This window comes from Dasypus novemcinctus, chromosome 15 (genome assembly GCF_030445035.2).
Source record: "Dasypus novemcinctus isolate mDasNov1 chromosome 15, mDasNov1.1.hap2, whole genome shotgun sequence".
In the NCBI taxonomy this organism is placed as follows: domain Eukaryota; kingdom Metazoa; phylum Chordata; class Mammalia; order Cingulata; family Dasypodidae; genus Dasypus; species Dasypus novemcinctus.
The window spans coordinates 1,570,213-1,588,152 of NC_080687.1; the positions used below are offsets into that span (position 1 = coordinate 1,570,213).

The 17,940-nt window shown below is 42.5% G+C and overlaps 1 protein-coding gene across 1 annotated transcript in view; it reads right to left on the reverse strand.

Moving 5' to 3' along the window:
• Positions 1-17,940, reverse strand: part of FREM2 (FRAS1 related extracellular matrix 2) — a 158,850-nt gene that overhangs the window by 131,303 nt on the left and 9,607 nt on the right.

The following is a 17,940-nucleotide window of genomic DNA, read 5'->3' on the forward strand; positions in this document are numbered from 1 at the left end:
AGTTGAATGACTTAAAAGGGGAAGTGATTCCAGCATTATGTGAGAATTTCCCAGCTCATCTTTGGACAGCCAATGTCTCCCAGAACTTGTCAAGAACCTTCAATGGACTTTCATCAGAGGCCCTGGTTTGCAGCCCACCTGCGGAACCTGGACTTGTGCATCCCCACGGTCACGTGAGAGACTCTTATAAAATCACATATTATTGACAGATATCTCTTGTTGATTCTGTTTCCCTAGGGAACCCTGACTGATACAGCTTGGTACTAGGAGTGGGGTGGTTCTTGAGGATCAGAGTCTAAACATGGGGTGTCTGAGGTGAGTTCTGCAATTGGCTCTCTGTTCTAATTGGACTCAAGTGTACCAACCACTCCCTTTCTAATAATGAAGAGGCTGCTAACAGTCCATGGCATGAGTTGGCAATTGAGATATGCAAAATATCATCACTGGATTCCCCTACTTCCATGCTTATAAGAAGCAAGGATCTGGGTGAGAGTGCTTTCAACACCTTAACAGAGTTTTGTGGAGTCAAATGCTATATTGATGTTGGCTGGCTCCTCCTGGATACTCTAGATACTGTTATAAAAGAAAGAGATGAAGTAAAGGCTTCAAATTTGAAACTTAAACACTGAATGGATGATGCAAAAGTTTCTACGTGTGCTCTGAGAGAAAATCTTGTCTCCTGTAGCCACAAGCTCAAAATATCTGAGAACCAAATTCAGACTCTTATTGTATGAGTAGCAGAGTTACAAAGGAAACTAAAATCTCAGCCCTGCAGGGTTTCTGCAGCTAAAGTGAAGGCATTGATTGGAAAAGAGTGGAATCCAGAGAATTGGGATGGAGACATATGGAATGATGATGATATTGGTGGAGACACTGGAACCCTGAATTCTGCTGAGACTTTACCAGATAAGACTGCCATGGCCTGCCCTGTCCAGACCACACCTTGTCAACCTTGTGTCATCCAGCCTCAAGCCTGCCCAGGGAGTCTGAAACAACGTCCAGCCCTGAGGTGGGTACCAGCCAAACTGAAGCCTGCCCTGCCCAGCCTCTGGCCTGCCCCAGGGAGACTGGACCTCCTCCCAGCCCTGAGGCACTTACCAGCCAAACTGGAGTATGCACTGCTGAGCCTCCAGTCTGCACTAAGGAAACTGCCTTCCAACCCCTGCCTGAAGAGATTAATCCTGTCTCACCAGAAAATGCAAGGGAATGCCCCAAGGTCAGTAGTTTGTAAGGCATTTTAATTCTTCTCCTTACCCACCCCCACCACCTCTCTTGTCTTCAGACCTATTACTAGACTAAAATTACAACAAGCCCCCAAAGGTGAAATACAAAGTGTGACCCATGAGGAAGTAAGGTAGACTCAGAAAGAACTGCATGAGTTTTCCAACGTGTATAGACAGAAATCAGGGGAATATGTGTGGGAATGGATACTAAGGGTATGGGAGAATGGTGGAAGGAACGTGAAGTTGGATCAGGCTGTATTAATTGATATGGGCCCACTAAGCAGAAATTCTGGGTTCAGTGTTGGAGCTCAAGGGGTCAGAAAGGGCTCTAACAGTTTGTTTGGGTAGCTGACTGAAATATGGTCCAAAAGCTGGCCTAGCATGTCTGAGGTTGAAATGCCTGATTTGCCCTGGTACACAGCAGAAGAGGGAATCAAAGGCTTAGGGAGACTGGAATGCTAGGATGGGTTTACCATTTGAGAGCTGTCCAGAGGAGACACCTTTAACCAGGACTGTGAGGAATAAATTTGTAAGACTAACTCCACCTTCCCCTAAGAGCTCTGTGGTTGCTCTTCTCTGTGGTCTAGATATTACTGTAGGGATGGCTGTGATGGCATTAGAATCCTTAAACATTATGGGGATGATTGGATGTCGGTCTGGAAAAGTCAAGTATCCGCAGTTAATCACCAAAGTCAAGTTGGGCATGGCTACCACAATGAAAGGCAGATTCAAAAGAGCACTCAACACGGAGGCTCTCAGGAGGTAGCTCTTAGGCACCCTGCAGCTCTAGGCCTAGTTCATATTTCAGGCACACAGGCTCATAAGCATAGTCATCAGTACCAAGGGCTTATTTTTTTTTTTTTACCAAGGGCTTATTGTTGGACCATCCTTCTTTGTTGGTCTTTGCCGTTGCACTTGGGGGATTGTTGCTGTTCCATTGGGGAATGTGATAGAGCTCCCCTGGCTAGGAATTCAGTACTCCCTCAGTCATCATTCTTAGCAGTAACTATGAAAATATCTAAACATTTTTATGTACCCTTTATACATGCCCTGGAGAACTCCCTCCCAACCATGTGCCCCCCAATCAATAACACCCCACACCAGTGTGCCTCCCCTGCCATAGTTGAACTCTCTGTGGTCCAAAACTTCTTCAAAAATGAAGCCTAATATATTGCCAAGTTCCATTAATAGTAAAATGGAAAAGAGTGATGGTTTAAAAGTTAGATATAGAATACATACTAATTTAGAAAAACTAAAATAAAGTAAAAATAAATTGGGGCATCAAAACTGAAAAAATGAAAAAGGTTTGTTTTTGACATTTTGCCTTTCATCACTGCAATAGGTGTTGCCCTGTATGTACAGTAGCAAGGTAATTTTCAATGTCTACATTCTTTCTTTTTTTTTTCTTATTATTATTAATTTTATCTTCACAAAAGTTTTTGATCACAGTAATTCACATATACAGTATGGGGTACTCCCACATATCCAACATCAAACACTTAGTCCTTTCCCCAGCAATGATCTTTTTAAATGTTGATATTATATTTGCTGCAGTTGATGTACAGATATTGAAACATAGCTTTCAAACATGGTTCCATTTTGGTTTACATTATGGTTTATATTTTAGGGTACACAATTTTCTAAATTTTTAGTTATCTTAGGTTTTACATTATGGTTTACATTTTAGCCTATAGACTTTTATGCATTTTTGGTGTAATTTAACATGTCCTATATCCATCATTGCATGATCTTGTGGAACACTTCCACTGCCACACAGTTACACTGAGTCCATCTATTCAATACCTCTCTTCTCCTCCCTTCAGGGCCCACAGTGACAATCAATCTTCATTACTTGAAGGACCATATTCACAGATACTTGCAAATATGTTGAGGGCTTGACACTCTTGACTGCCCTAACCCACTGGGAGCCACCAATTCTCTCGAGAGACACAATTCCCTCTATTTGAGAACATCAGTCCTCCCCAGGATGTGGGTATACCTTCACACTCACTGTATAGGTCTCCACCCAATGATATAACCCACTATGACAAAATGAGCACTCATATGCTCCCTGGAAGCCTGCCCTGTGTCAGATGCCCACTCTCTAAGACAAATTCAGCATGTAAATGAATTACCTTCCTCCCAGATTGGGACATAACTCCTGGGGATGAGCCTCCCTGGTGCTGAGGGATTACTACAAAGCACCAGCTGGTGATATAACTAGAAAAAGACCTTGAATAAAAGAGTCAACTCAGACTAGCAGAATATCTCAGCCTACATGTAGGATCAGGTGTTAAAAAACTGCTTTTTGACCTTGAATAAAAGGGGTAAATGGAAAGGACAAATGAATTTATATGGCTATGAGTCTCCAAAATAGAGTTGGGAGGTCATCAGAGGGGTTGTGCTTACACACGCCTCAGCAGGATCTCAGAGTCAGCCAAAATAGATACAACCCCAGGTACTGGTTCTCCTGAGAGATAGAGAGACCCACAGGTTCTATGGTCATGGCAGATGGCTCTGGAGTTCAGTGCCAAGTCAGTTGGTCATATTTTGGAGTTTGTGTTCCTGACTGTGATGGAGTTGGACTCAGATGTGACCTTTCTACATATGCCTCTTCTGTCACTTTTACTGAACCTGTGGTTGGTGCTGGAATTGGTGTATACTTAGGAGACCTGAATCTCTGGACTGTCCATGTGACAGCCAGGCCCTGAGCCTCAGCAGACTTGCAATTCTTACCCTCTGGTTCATTGGACTTACCCGAGCCAGCTAACAGGGAGGTGAAGAAGGTCAACCACCACACTAGGGAGCCAAGTGTGCCTACAACTGCAAGAAGCAGAATTGCATCCATTATCCATGTGGAATCTAAGCCCCCTCTCAATATAGAGGTGGAGTGGACATAAACATCCCAGGGTCCACAGGATGGAGGAATAGCATATGGATTAGAGTGGACTTAGTGATGTTCTGCTATGGAACTATTGTGATTAGTAATGGAAGAAATTGTAGCATTGATATAAAGAAGTGGCCATGGTGGCCATTGAGGTTAGGGAGAGGGAAGAAGAGATATGATGTGGGGACATTTTTAGGACTTGGAGTTATCCTGGGTGGTAATGCAGGGACAGACACTGGACACTGTATGTCCTGCCATGGACCACTGGGTGGACTGGGGGAGAGTGTAAACTACAATGTAAACTATAATCCATGTGGTGCAGCAGTGCTCCAAAATGTATTCACCAAATGCAATGAATGTGCCACGATGATGAAAGAGGTTGTTGATGTGGGTGGAGCAGGGTAAGGGGGTGGAGGGTATGTGGGGACCTCTTATATTTTTTTATTGTAATATTTTAAAAAAATAAAGAGAAAAAAAGCACTAAAAATAGTCTGAGTCATGTAGAGTTATGGTGTTGGCTAATACATCATGGGGTATCTAGAGGTGAAATAGGCAGTCTTCTAAATTTCTTCCGGATCTGTATAAACAGAAGAGTTCTAGGTCGAGTGAACAAAATCCTAACTTAAATTATAGACACAGAGAATCACAGTCCCTTAATCAATTCCCAGACTTGAGACAGTTGACAGACCCAAAGCCCCTTGAATGAGGAGGAGGCCAGGTCTCCTTGGGGAAGGATCCTGTTGAACTGCCCAAAATTTATACTGTTAATCTTCCTCCCATCTTTCCCCAAGGAGTTCTACAGCCTTTTACCAGAGTAACTGTGCACTGGGGGAAAGGAAATGATCAGACATTTCTGGGATTATTAGACACTGGCTCGGAAGTGACATTAATTCCAGGAGACCCAAAGTGTCACTGTGGCCCACCAGTCAGAGTAGGGGCTTATGGAGGTCAGAGGATTAATGGAGTTTTAGCTCAGGTCCATCTCACAGTTGGTCCAGTGGGTCCCCGGAGCCATTCTGTGGTTATTTCCCCAGTTCTAGAATGCATTATTGGAACAGACGTACTCGGTAACTGGCAGAATCCCCACAATGGATCCCTGACTTGTGGAGTAAGAGTTATTATGGTTGGAAAGGCCAAGTGGAAGCCACTAGAACTGTCTCTACCTAGCAAAATAGTAAACCAAAAGCAATACTGAATTCCTGGAGAGATTGCAGAAATTAGTACCTCCATCAAAGATCTGAAGGATGCAGGGGTGGTGATTCCCACCACATCCCCCTTAAACTCTCCTATTTGCCCTGTACAGAAAACAGATGGATCTTGGAGAATGACAGTAGATTATCATAAAATTAACCAGGTGGTGACTCCAATTGCAGCTGTTGTCCCAGATGTGGTATCATTGCTTGAGCAAATCAACATGTCCCCTAGGACCTGGTATGCAGCTGTTGATTTGGCAAATGCTTTTTTCTCAATTGCTATTAGGAAGGACCACCAGAAACAGTTTGCTTTCAGCTGGCAAGGCTGGCAGTATACCTTCATCTGTCCTGCCTCAGGGATATGTCAACTCTCCAGCCCTATGTCATAATATTATCCACAGGGATCTTGATCATCTCTCCCTCCCACAAGACATCACGCTGGTCCATTATACTGATGATATTATGTTGATAAGACCCAGTGAGCAAGAAGTAGCAAAGGTTCTAAACTTACTGTAAGGAATTTGTGTGAGAGAGGATGGGAGATAAATCCAACTAAAATACAAGGACCTTCCACCTCAGTGAAATTTCTAGATGTCCAGTGGTGTGGGGCATGTTGAGATATCTCTTCTAAAGCAATGGATAAGCTGTTGCACTGGTCCCTCCTATGACCAGAAAAGAGGCACAATGCTTAGTTGGTTTCTTTGGATTTTGGAGACAACACATTCCTCATTTGGTTGTACTACTCCAGCCCATTTCCCGGGCGACCAGAAAAGCTGCTAGTTTTGATTGGGGACCAGAATAAGAAGAAGCTCTGTGTCAGGTCCAGGCTGCTGTGCAAGCTGCACTACCACTTTAGGGCCATATGATCCAGCAGATCCAATGGTGCTGGAAGTGTGAGTGGCAAATAGAGATGCCATCTGGAGCCTTTGACAGGCCTCTATAGGAGAATCACAACACAGACTCTTAGGATTTTGGAGCAAAGCCCTGCCATCCTCTGCAGATAACTACTCCCCCTTTGAGAAACAGCTTTTGTCCTGCTACTGGGCCTTAGTAGAGACACTGAATGCATAACCATGGGCCATCAAGTTACCATGAAACCTGAGTTGCCTATCATGAGCTGGGTACTGCCTGACCCACCAAACCATAAAGTTGGGCGTGCACAGCAGTACTTCATAATAAAGTGGAAGTGGCATATGTGAGATAGGGCTCGAGCGGGTCCTTAAGGCACAAGCAAATTATGTGAGGAAGTAGCCCAAATACCCATGGTCACCACCCCTGCCGTATTACCTTCTCTTCCCCAGCCCACAACTTTGGCCTCTTGGGGAGTCCCTGATAATCAGTTAACTGAGGAAGAGAAAACTCAGGCCTTGTTTACTGATGGTTCTGCATGATATGCAGGTTCTTCCTGAAAGTGGACAGCTGCAGCACTGCAGCCCCTTTCTGGGACATTCCTGAAGGACAGTGGTGAAGGCAAATCCTCCCAGTGGGCAGAACTTTGAGCAGTGCACCTGGTTGTTCATTTTGCTTGGAAGAAGAAATGGCCAGAGGTGTGTTTGTACACTGATTCATGGACCATTGCCGATGGTTTGGCTGGATGGTCAGGGAATTGGAAGGAACATGATTGGAAAATTGGTGACAAAAAGGTCTGGGGAAGAGGTATGTGGATAGACCTTTTTAAGTGGGCAAAAAACATGAAAATATTTGTGTCCCATGTGAATGCTCACCAAAGGGTGACTTCCGCAGAGGAAGATTTTAATAATCAAGTGGATAAAGTGACCTGTTCTGTGGCTAATGTTCAACCTCTTTCATTGCCCACAGGGCTCATGAACAAAATGGCCATGGAGGTAGGGATGGAGATTATGTATGGGTTCAGCAACACGGACTTCCTCTTACCAAGGTTAATTTGGCTTCAGCCACTGCTGAGTGCCTAATCTGCCAGCAGCTGAGACCCACACTCAGCCCCTGATATGGCACCATTCCTCAAGGTGACCAGCTTGCTACCTGCTGGCAGGTTGACTACATTGGACCACTTCTACCATGGAAGGGGCAGTGATTTGTTTTAACTGGAATTGACACATACTCTGGATATGGGTTTGCATTTCCAGCACTCAATGCTTCTTCCAAAACTACCATCCATGGACTTACTGAATGTCTTATCTACCACCATGGCATTCTACAGAGCACTGATTCTGACGAAGGAACACATTTCACAACAAATGATGTTGGGAAATGGGAATGGGCACATGCCCATGGAATTCACTGGTCTTACTGTATTCCCCATCACCCTGAAGCAGCTGGATTGATAGAATAGTGGAATGGTCTTTTGAAGACTCAATTATAGTGCCAACACCTTGCAGGGCTGGGGCAATGTTCTCTAGGAGGCTGTATATGGTTTAAATCAGTGTCCTCTCTGTTTTTCCCATAACCAGGATCCATGGGTCCAGGAATCAAGGGGTGGAAATGGGAGTGGCACTACTCACTATTATTGCTAGTGACCCACTAGGAAAATTTTTGCTTCCTGTCCCTGCAACCCCAAACTCTGCTGGTCTACAGGTTTTAATACCAAAGGAGGACTACTGTCACCAAGGAATACAACAATGATTCCATTGAACCGGATATTAAAACTGCCACCTGACCACTTTGGGCTCCTCTTACCTCTAAATCAACAAAGAAGGGAATTACTGTACTGGCTGGGGTGATTGATCCTGACTATCAAGGAGAAATAGGACTGCATCTACATAATGGGGGTAAAGAAGAATTTTCCTGGAATACAGGAGATCCTCTGGGGCATCTCCTATACTGTCATGTCCTATGACTACAGTCAATGGAAAATTGCAGCAACCCAATCCATGCAAGACTAACAATGGCCCAGAATCTTCAGGAATGAAAATTTGGGTCACCCCACCAGGTAAAGAACCACAGCCAGCTGAAGTGCTTGCTGAGGATAATGGAAACATGGAATTGGTAGTGGAAGAAGGGAGTGATAAATATGAACTTCAACTAACTGACCAGTTACAGAAACAAGGACTATAATGGTCATGAATCTTTCTTCCCTGTTTCATTATGATGATGATTATATATGTACACAAAATGAATTTCTTTGTCTTCTTCCCCAAACTTTTCCCATATCATATACCAAGTTGTATCAGTTTCATGTAGTAATATTTGAGGATGTCAAGTTTGAGAGTGAATATTACTCAAGAACTTGCACACTATTCTGTATGGAATTAATGTGTTTCTGGTTATATGCAGGAAAGGTGAACATTGTTAGGCAGAAATATATATATATGCATGTCTGTTATTGGTTTTACTTAGAGACTATGTACGGTTTAAGGTAATGTGTATGGTTGCCAGGATGACAAGAGGTGGACTGTGATGGTGAGGCTACTGTGTCAACTTGACCAGGTAATTGTGCCCAGTTACTTGGTCAAGCAAGCACTGGGCTAACTGTAATACAAAGGCATTTATAGACTTTAGTCACCATTGACTTTACTGCAATGGTAAATTATTGATAATTACAATTACATCAATCAGGGAGATTGCCATCAGCAATGAGTGATGCTTTATCTTATCAGTTGAATGTCTCAAAAGGGAAGAGATTCCAGCATTGAGTAAGAATTTTCCAGCTCATCTTTGGACAGCGAGCATCCCCCAGAACCCATCAAGAACCTTCATTGGACTTTCATTGGAGCCCCTGGTTTGTAGCCTGCCTGCGGAACCTGGACTTGTACAACCCCACAGTCACATGAGAAACTCTTATAAAATCGCATACTATTGACAGATATCTGTTTCCCTAGAGGACCTTGACCAATACAGGAGGGGAGCTGGGTTTCCTCAGCCTTTCCGGGCAACGGCAGGCACTTTTGGCCTTTGCACACTGAACTGTTGGGTACCTGTAGTTCCATCCACCTCATAAAGGGCAAAGGCGACAGGACTTCCTCATGTCTCAGGGCAATTGCAGGCCATTCAGCAAACAGATTAGATTTTCAGGCTGTTCATAGGTTCCATCCCCTCCCCTGGCAGGGGAGGAGGAGGGCCAGTGCTATGTCACTCTACCTGGGAAACTGCGGTCATTTTGGACCCACATGGTATAGATTGCTGCCCATACCTGCAACTCCATCCCCACCCCAGAAAGGGGAAGAAGGGACGTGAAGTTTCAACAGTTTTTCTGGGCAACTAGAGTCTAGGCCTGCATGACTTGGATTATTGTACATAGCTGTGGCTCTATCCCTACCCCTGGCAGAGAAGGAAGGTGGAAGAAGCCTCATTGGTCCCTTGGACAATGAGGGCAGCTTGAGCCTCCACAACTTACAGCACCACCTACATCCCTGGCTCTTACTACACAACCAGCGAGGGAGAAAGGGTAAGAAAGCCCTAAACTAAAGAAAGAAACTGTACCCAGAATAAATATATCTAGTAAGCCAGATGCTAGGATACCAACAAAAAATTACAATCCATAGCAAGAAACAGGAAGCTATGGCACAGTTAAAGGAAAAAGATAAGCCTCCAGATAACATAAAGGAGTTGAGACAACAAATCATAGATGTTCAAACAAATCTTCTTAATAAATTCAATGAGATGGCTAAATAGATTAAGGATATTAAGAAGACACTGGATGAGCACAAAGAAGAATTTTAAAGCATACATAGAAAACAGCAAATCTTATGGGAATGAAACGTACCATAAATGAAACTAAAAATACACTGGAGGCATTTAACAACATATTGGAGGAGGCAGAAGAAAGGAACAGTGAGCTTCAAGAAATGGCCTCTGAAAGTGAACATACAAAATAACAGATGAAGTAAAGAATGGAAAAAATTGAACAGGGTCTCAGGGATCTAAATGACAGCAAGAGATGTGCAAATATACAAGTCATGTCCCAGAAGAAGAAGAGAAGGGACAAGGGGCAGAAGGAATATCTGAAGAAATAATGGTAGAAAATTTCCCAACCCCATTGAAGGACATAGATATCGGCATACAAGAAGTACAAGGTACTCTCATCTGAATAAATCCAAATAGACCAACTCTGAGACACAGATTACTCAGAATGTCAAATGCCAAAGATAAAGAGAGAATCCTGGGAGCAGCAAGAGAAAAGCAATGCGTAATGTAAAAGGGAAACCCAATAAGATTAAGTGCCATTTTCTCATCAGAAACCATGGAGGCAAAAAGACAGTGATATGATATATTTAAGATACTTCAAGAGAAAAACTGCCAGCAAGAATCTTATATCTGGCAAGACTGTCTTTCAAAACTGACAGAATATTCAGATAAATAGAAACTGAGAGAATTTGTAACCAGCTTTGCGGAAAATATAAAGGGAGTGCTACAGTCTGAAAAGAAAAAACAGGAAAGAGAAGCTTGGGAGAGAGTCTAGAAATAAAGATTATATCAGTAAAAATAACTAGAAGTGTAAAAAGAGTGATGAAAATAAAATATGACAGATAAAACATAAAACTCAAAGGTCAAAATGGGCAAAATAAGAACTGCCTTTACAGTAATAACACTGAATGTTAATGGCTTAAACTCCCCAATCAAAAGACACAGACTGGCAGAATGGAGAAGAAAATAAGAGTCATCTATGTGCTGTCTACAAGAGACTCATATTAGGCCGTAGGATACCAACAGATTGAAAGTGTAAGGCTGGAAAAAGATATTCCACGTATGCAGTAATCAGGAAAAAAAAAAAGCTGGAGTAGCTATACTTATATCAGATGAAATAGACTTTAAAAGCAAACCTGTTATTAGAGACAACAAAGGACATTACATATTAATAAAAGGGGCAATTCACCAGGAAAAAATAACAATCATAAATGTATATGCACCTAAGTAGGATGCCCCAAGATACATGAGTAAAACACTGGCAATTCTGAAGGGAGAAATAGATAACTCCTCAATATTTGGAGACTTCAATACACCACTCTCAGCACGGGATAGAACATCTGGGCAAAAGATCAACAAAGAAACAGAGAGCTTGATTAATATGATAAGTGGACTAAACGTAACAGACATATGCAGAACACTGCACCCTAAAACAGCAGGATATACATTGTTCTTAATTCCTCATAGACCTTTCTCCAGGATAAACCATATATGAGGTCACAAAGCAGATCTCATTAAATTCAACAAGATCAAAATTATATAAAGCACTTTCTCTGAGCATAATGGAATAAAGTTAGAAATCAACAAGAGGCAGAGAAAGAGAAAATTCACAAATATATGGAGATTAAATAACACACTCTCAAATAATCAGTGGGTCAGAGAAGAAATTATGATAGAAATCAATAAATATCTCAAGAAAAATAAAAACAAGACCACAACTTATCAGAATCTATGGGATGCAGCAAAGGCAATGCTGAGAGATTTATAGCCCTCAATGATTTCATAAAAAGAGAAAAAAGAGCTAAAATCAATGGCCTAATTACACAGCTGGAGGAACTAGAAAAAGAACACCAAACTATTCCCAAAGCAAGTAGAAGGAATGAACTAGCAAAGATGAGAGCAGAAATAAATGAAATTGAGAACAAAAAAATAGAGATAATTAACAAAACCAAAAGTTGATTTTCCAAGAAGATTAACAAAATCGAGAAACCCTTAGCCAGAATAACAAAGAAAAAAGGAGAGAAGATACAAATAAATAAAATTTAAAAATGAAAATAGGAGCATTACTACTGACCCCACAGAAATAAAAGAAATCGTAAGAGGATACTATGAACAATTGTATACCAACCAACTGAAAAATGAAGACAAAATGAAAAAATTCCTAGGAACATATTAACAATCTACACTGACCCTAGAAGAAATAGAAGCCCTCAACAAACCAATCACAAGTAAAGAGATTTAAACAATCATCAAACAACTGCCCAAAATAAAGGTCCAAGACCAGTTGGTTTTACAGGTAAGTTCTACCAAGCATTCAAAGAAAATTTAATACCAATCTCACTCAAGCTCCTCCAAAAAATAGAACAGGAAGGAACGCTACCAAACTCATTCTATGAAGCCAATATCACCCTAATATCAAAACCAGGTAAAGAATTATGAAGAAAAGAAATTACAGACCCATTTCCCTAATGAATGCAGATGCAAAAATCCTCAACAAAATACTTGCTAATAATCTAACAACACATTAAAAGAATTATTCATCACAATCAAGTGGGTTTTATACTGGGCATGCAAGGGTGGTTTAATACAAGAAAATCAGTGTAATATATCACATTAATAAATCAAGAAGAAAAATCACAATCTTATTGATTGATGCAGAAAATGCATTTGACAAAATACAGCATCCTTTGATAAAAATAATTCAAAAGATAGGAACTGAAGGGAATTTTCTTAACATGATAGAGGCCATACGTGAAAAACACATAGCTAACATGTTATTCAATGGTGAAAAACTGAAAGCTTTCCCATTGGGATCAGGAACAAGATAAGGTTGCCCACTGCCACTACTGTTGTTCAGTATAGGGCTAGAGGTTCCTGCTAGAGCAATCAGGTAAGAAAAAGAAAATGAAAGGCATCCAAATCAGAAAAGAAGAAGTAAAACTTTTTCTATTCACTCATATGATCCTATACCTAGAAAGTCCCAAAAAATCTACAACAAAGCTGCTAGAGCTAATAAATGATTTCAGTAGATATCAAAATACAAGGTCAATATACAAAACTCAGTGGTTTTTCCACACGTTAGTAATGTGCAATCTGAGAAGGAAGTCAGGAAAAACTTCCATTTACAATAGCGACAAAAGAATCAAGTATTTAAGAATTAAATAAAGCATTTGTAGTCAGAAAACTACAATGCACTGCTAAAAACAATTTTAAACAAACTAATTAATTGGAAGAACGTTCAATGCTCACGGATTGGGAAAACAAATATGATTAAAATGTCAATTCTACCCAAATTGATATACAGATACAATGCAATCCCGATAAAAATTCCACCAGCATTTTTTAAACAAATGGAAATCACAATTATCAAATTTATTTGGAAGGGTATGGGGTCACAAATAGCCAGGAACATCTTAAAAAGGAAAAAAAAAGTTGGAGGAATCTCACTTCTGAACAGAAATCATAATACCAAGCTATAGTGGTAAAACGGCATGGTACTGGCATAAAGACAGACACACAGACCAATGGAACCAAATTGATGGTTCAGAAACAGAGCCTCACATTGTCAAGTGATTTTTGACAAGGCTGTCAAACCAATCCCGCTGGGTAAGAACAGTCTGTTTAACAAATAGTACTGGGAGAAGTGGATATCCAGAGCCAAAAGAAGGAAAAAAGACCCCTCTCTCACACCCTATGCAAAAATTAACTCAAAATGGATCAAAGGCCTAAATGTAAAAGCTAGAGCCACAAAGCTCCTAGAAGAAAATGCAGGAAAACATCTTCAAGACCTGGTGGCAGTTGCTGCATTCTTAATCCTTACACCGAAAGCACAAACTTTTTTGTTTTCATTTACCCATTCCTTCATTTCAATGTATGTTAAGTATTTACGGGTCAACCGTGGGTAGGCACCGGGGTACAGTGCCTGCAAATGACCCCATTTGGATGTGAAGGAATTCCTTCTGTACTAATCGAAGTCTTCACATTAACCAGTGATCATCACACAAACTTCTTGCTATAAACAGAATCAGGAGAGAAGCGCAGAGACGGGCCTACACAGCTTTTTCATCTTGACTTTGGGAGCAACACTGGAGAGGAAAGGACATCTGAGCCAGGGGCCGACGGGCGGTTAACAAGCACAGACCGGGGTGGTCAGGCCTGCAGCGAGACTGGGCCACAGGCAGTGACGAGCTGGAGGGGAGTTTTGGAGAGGAAATTGAAAAGGGCAGGGAAGCCCGCTCACTTTGGAATAATTTACAGAAAAATTACAGAGGATTAAAGCCTGGGTGGAATCATAAAATACGCTCAACTATGCAAGGGACAAAAGAATACCCACACACACACACAGGCACAATGGCAGAGGCGTGCAGTTCTAATTTAAAGAGGCCGTTATCAAAGGAGGCTGTGTGTCCATTAAGCTCATGACGATACAAGGGGTAAAACTAAGAGAAACAGAAGATGATTCAGGGAAATCCACAGGCGATTGCCCAGCAAACCAAATTAATCACAAGAAGGTTTAGATAACTCCATCGTGGCTGCAACACAGCAGCTCGTGCGATGAAGTCAGGGGTACCTGGCGGGGACTCCCCAGCTTCGCCGAGAGGCTCTGCTCTTGTGGACTGTGATTACACATTCACGTGCTGCTCGGTCCTGCTCCAGGATGGACGGCCTCTTCCCACCCATACTCCACTAGCCACACTTCGTTGCTAAATGATAACTTCAACATTTACACCATGATCCCCAAAGAAGTGAATTACAAATTTTAGGGCACAATGACCTTAAAACTATTTTAAACTAGAAATTTACATTCTACAAGATACCAAGCCTTTTGCTTATCAGCAGACCCAACTCGGACTTCCTTCTCACCTGTTAAACATTTCTCTGTTAAACCCAGAGAAATTCAAGACTTCTCCCTCTCACATGCCTGCCTGCCCTGATGAAGTGTGGAAGTATCCTTATTTGGGGACAGAACCTGGGGTTCACATCACCCTCTAGCCACTGGCTGTGCAACTGCAGGGAGGCCTGATTCCCATTTCTGTGACTCGATGTCCTCATCTGCCAAAAAGGAGTGGTATTTAGTGGTTTACCAAACTCACAGGGATGCTGAAAAGGCAAATCGCGTCAATAGTGATACATTTTATAGAAGGGTTAAGATATTGTTGGAAGAGCCCTCCGACACAAGGATCGGTGTTGCATATGTGCACGTGGGCTGCGTCAACAAAATTTATTAAATCCAAACGCATCAGGCCGCCCTGAGGTGGCGCTCCTGGCATTTTCCAGTCTTGAATAGTGTCCTCCTTACGCCTTCTATTTGAGGAAAGCCCCAAAGTTCTCCAAAACCCACAGGTAGTAACCGTATCCTACACACCATCCCGCTAATTCTGGTCGTGGCTAATTCACCACATCACCCGCGGCCAGCCACGCTCCAGGGTGACAGGATGACGTCGGAAGCAAGAGGTGTCAGCCTCTGCTGGCATCAACGCCTCACGCTCCTGACGCCTGAGGTGAAAAGGCACGTTTTAGTTTTAAGATTCTTGAAGGACTGTTTGCCCCAGCAATTTCCTTAGACAGGAACTACCCCAGAGTCCTCTGTTGACTTGAAGAACTCAGTGGCTTGAAAAGAGGTTCAGAAGTAAAGTTAATTATCTGCCACGACGCCCCCACGTGGGATGGCCGGTGACTACGGTCTCTCCTCGCTAACGCAGGTCCCAGTGGGTCGCTGCGGCTGAGTTCCGCAGCCAGCCCCAGGGGTCCAGAGGGGCTCTTGGCCCCTAAGCAGGAAGAGGCTGCGGCATTTCCCGAGGGGCTGCGTGGGGTTACCTGCTTCCCCAAGAGCAGGACCCCCCCAACAAGAGGATGACGCTTGCGCACACAGCTCAAGGACCTCACCTAATTCCTGAGATGCACGTTACTTTATGAAAATACCCCACAAACCTGTCTCCCTAAACAGGTGATCTATAACATGAAGCTCCCATTGTTAAACGTCAGGATTTTGAAAATAAATATTCACATTAAAGTCCATAAACTAGATTATTTTCCAGAATATATACTATCAAATTATTGACTGTATAACTAGAAGTCATGATATATAGTTAGATCACACAAAATTCAAAATTCATAAGCAAAAGTTTATTTTTATAGAAAGAATGCCTTTATCTTTTTTTTAACTACAAATATTGTAAACATTTAAAACTTCTTTTTGGCAAAATACCTCACCTAGATACTCTGTAAGTTTAAATAGTATTGCACTTCTCATTCAAATGTGAGAATATTTTATAAGGCAATACAAAAATCTTTTTTTAAAAAACCTCAAAGAATCGAGGAGATTAATTTTGAAATGCACATGTGACTATTTTTAAATCTCGTGGGTCTCGGGGTGTTTGTTCTGTTAAAGGGAAGTTTCCTCACACCAGGGGAATTAGGGTCAACTCGGTCCAACTGGCAGTTTGCCGGAGGCGCCCTGAGCCCACCCGCGATGCTCTCACGGCAGAGGGGGCGGGGAGATAACGAGCAGGACCTCTGGGGGTGTCTCTCTCCCAGGAAACCGTAGCGCTGAAAACCTCTGGAATGATTTAGTTCCTATGTCCATAAACACTACGATAATCTTTAGGGGCTCAGCCACGTTTTCAGTAAATCCAAAAATAAACCCACCTTCTATAACCCGTCAGTCCTCACTTAATATTTTGAAATATGATTCTGTGTACTGTTTTCCAAAGTTTGAATGTAGACCAAACTTTAAAACAAACGCTACCTTACCACCCAGTGAAGGGATGGGAAGAACAGCAGGGTATACATGTATTTTAAGAATGAGAAAAAGGCAAAATGTGGAAAACAGCACAGGCTTCAATGTCTTAGCATATTATGGAATTTTATGTTTTTTGTACTTTTGAACTTTTTTTTGTAATCTTAAAGAAAGCCACGCTTTTGCTATTGATGTTTACTCAGTTATTCTAAGAGAGAAACATGTTACCTTGGATCAAAAGTTGTCCTTAAATGTTGATACACTACACAGCCTGAAGCACTTTGGGTTCCAACTCTAATGTTAACTTACAGCAGAATTCACTATTTGAGCAACAAGATTCAAAACGTACATATTTTTTTATAAGTTGGTTCCCTTGTTAGAACTGTTTCATACTAAGATTCCTTTCATCAATAAAAGAGATCTTTTATTGATAATAGTTAAGTAGAATACTTAACTCTTATTTTATTACTATAAAAAGTGAAAGAATTAACTTTACCAAACCTTTGATTTACAGCAGAAATCAAATCAAGTGAACATACTTTTTCTTGTCTCTGGCACATACCCAATAGAGGTCATTTTTTTGGGCTGAGAACTTATGTCCAGGGATTTTTGATCACATACTTTTTAATGCTTCAAATGATATGGAGGGCCAGGATGCAGCGCTTTGCGATAACGGACAGGACAACGAGTCACCTGAGAATGCTCCTAAGGAAACAACTCCGGGTATCCCTCCCCGCCCTCTGCTCTCACCCGAGCTCCCACTTCTGTCTGCTTTTCCCGTCACGCCCACGTCCTGTGCCGTCTGATCCTCCTGAGGTGATGCGGGTGGAAACGCGTCTTTGTGACCATCTAGAAACGCCCAGGTCGCTCCTTCTCCACAGGATGGACAGTGGTGACGCGCGGGGCATGGGGGCAAGGGCGCGGGGGGGAGCCCTGGGGCACCCAGATCTCTTCCCTGCTGTGCCCCGCAAACTTCACCAAGGAAAAGCTCAGCCGGAGGGAGTCGCACAGCCCCAGCTGGGAGGCCGCTGGAAACCCGAGGCTGGCCAGCGCGACCGGCGCTCACTTAGAAGGGGTTTCTTGGAGAACACAGCCCCTCACCACCGGAATTAGCCCGCCCTGCGCGAAACGAGAGCAACACCCCCGGGCAGGTCCGCCGCGGGCCTCCCAGCACACTCTGGGCTCCCTGCGCAGGGTGAATATGAACTGGGCACAGGGTCCTAGTTATAAAGCTTTTCTCTTTGGTGCTTCACAAACCATAAGACAAAAAATAATGCAACTGGAACAGCTAGCGAC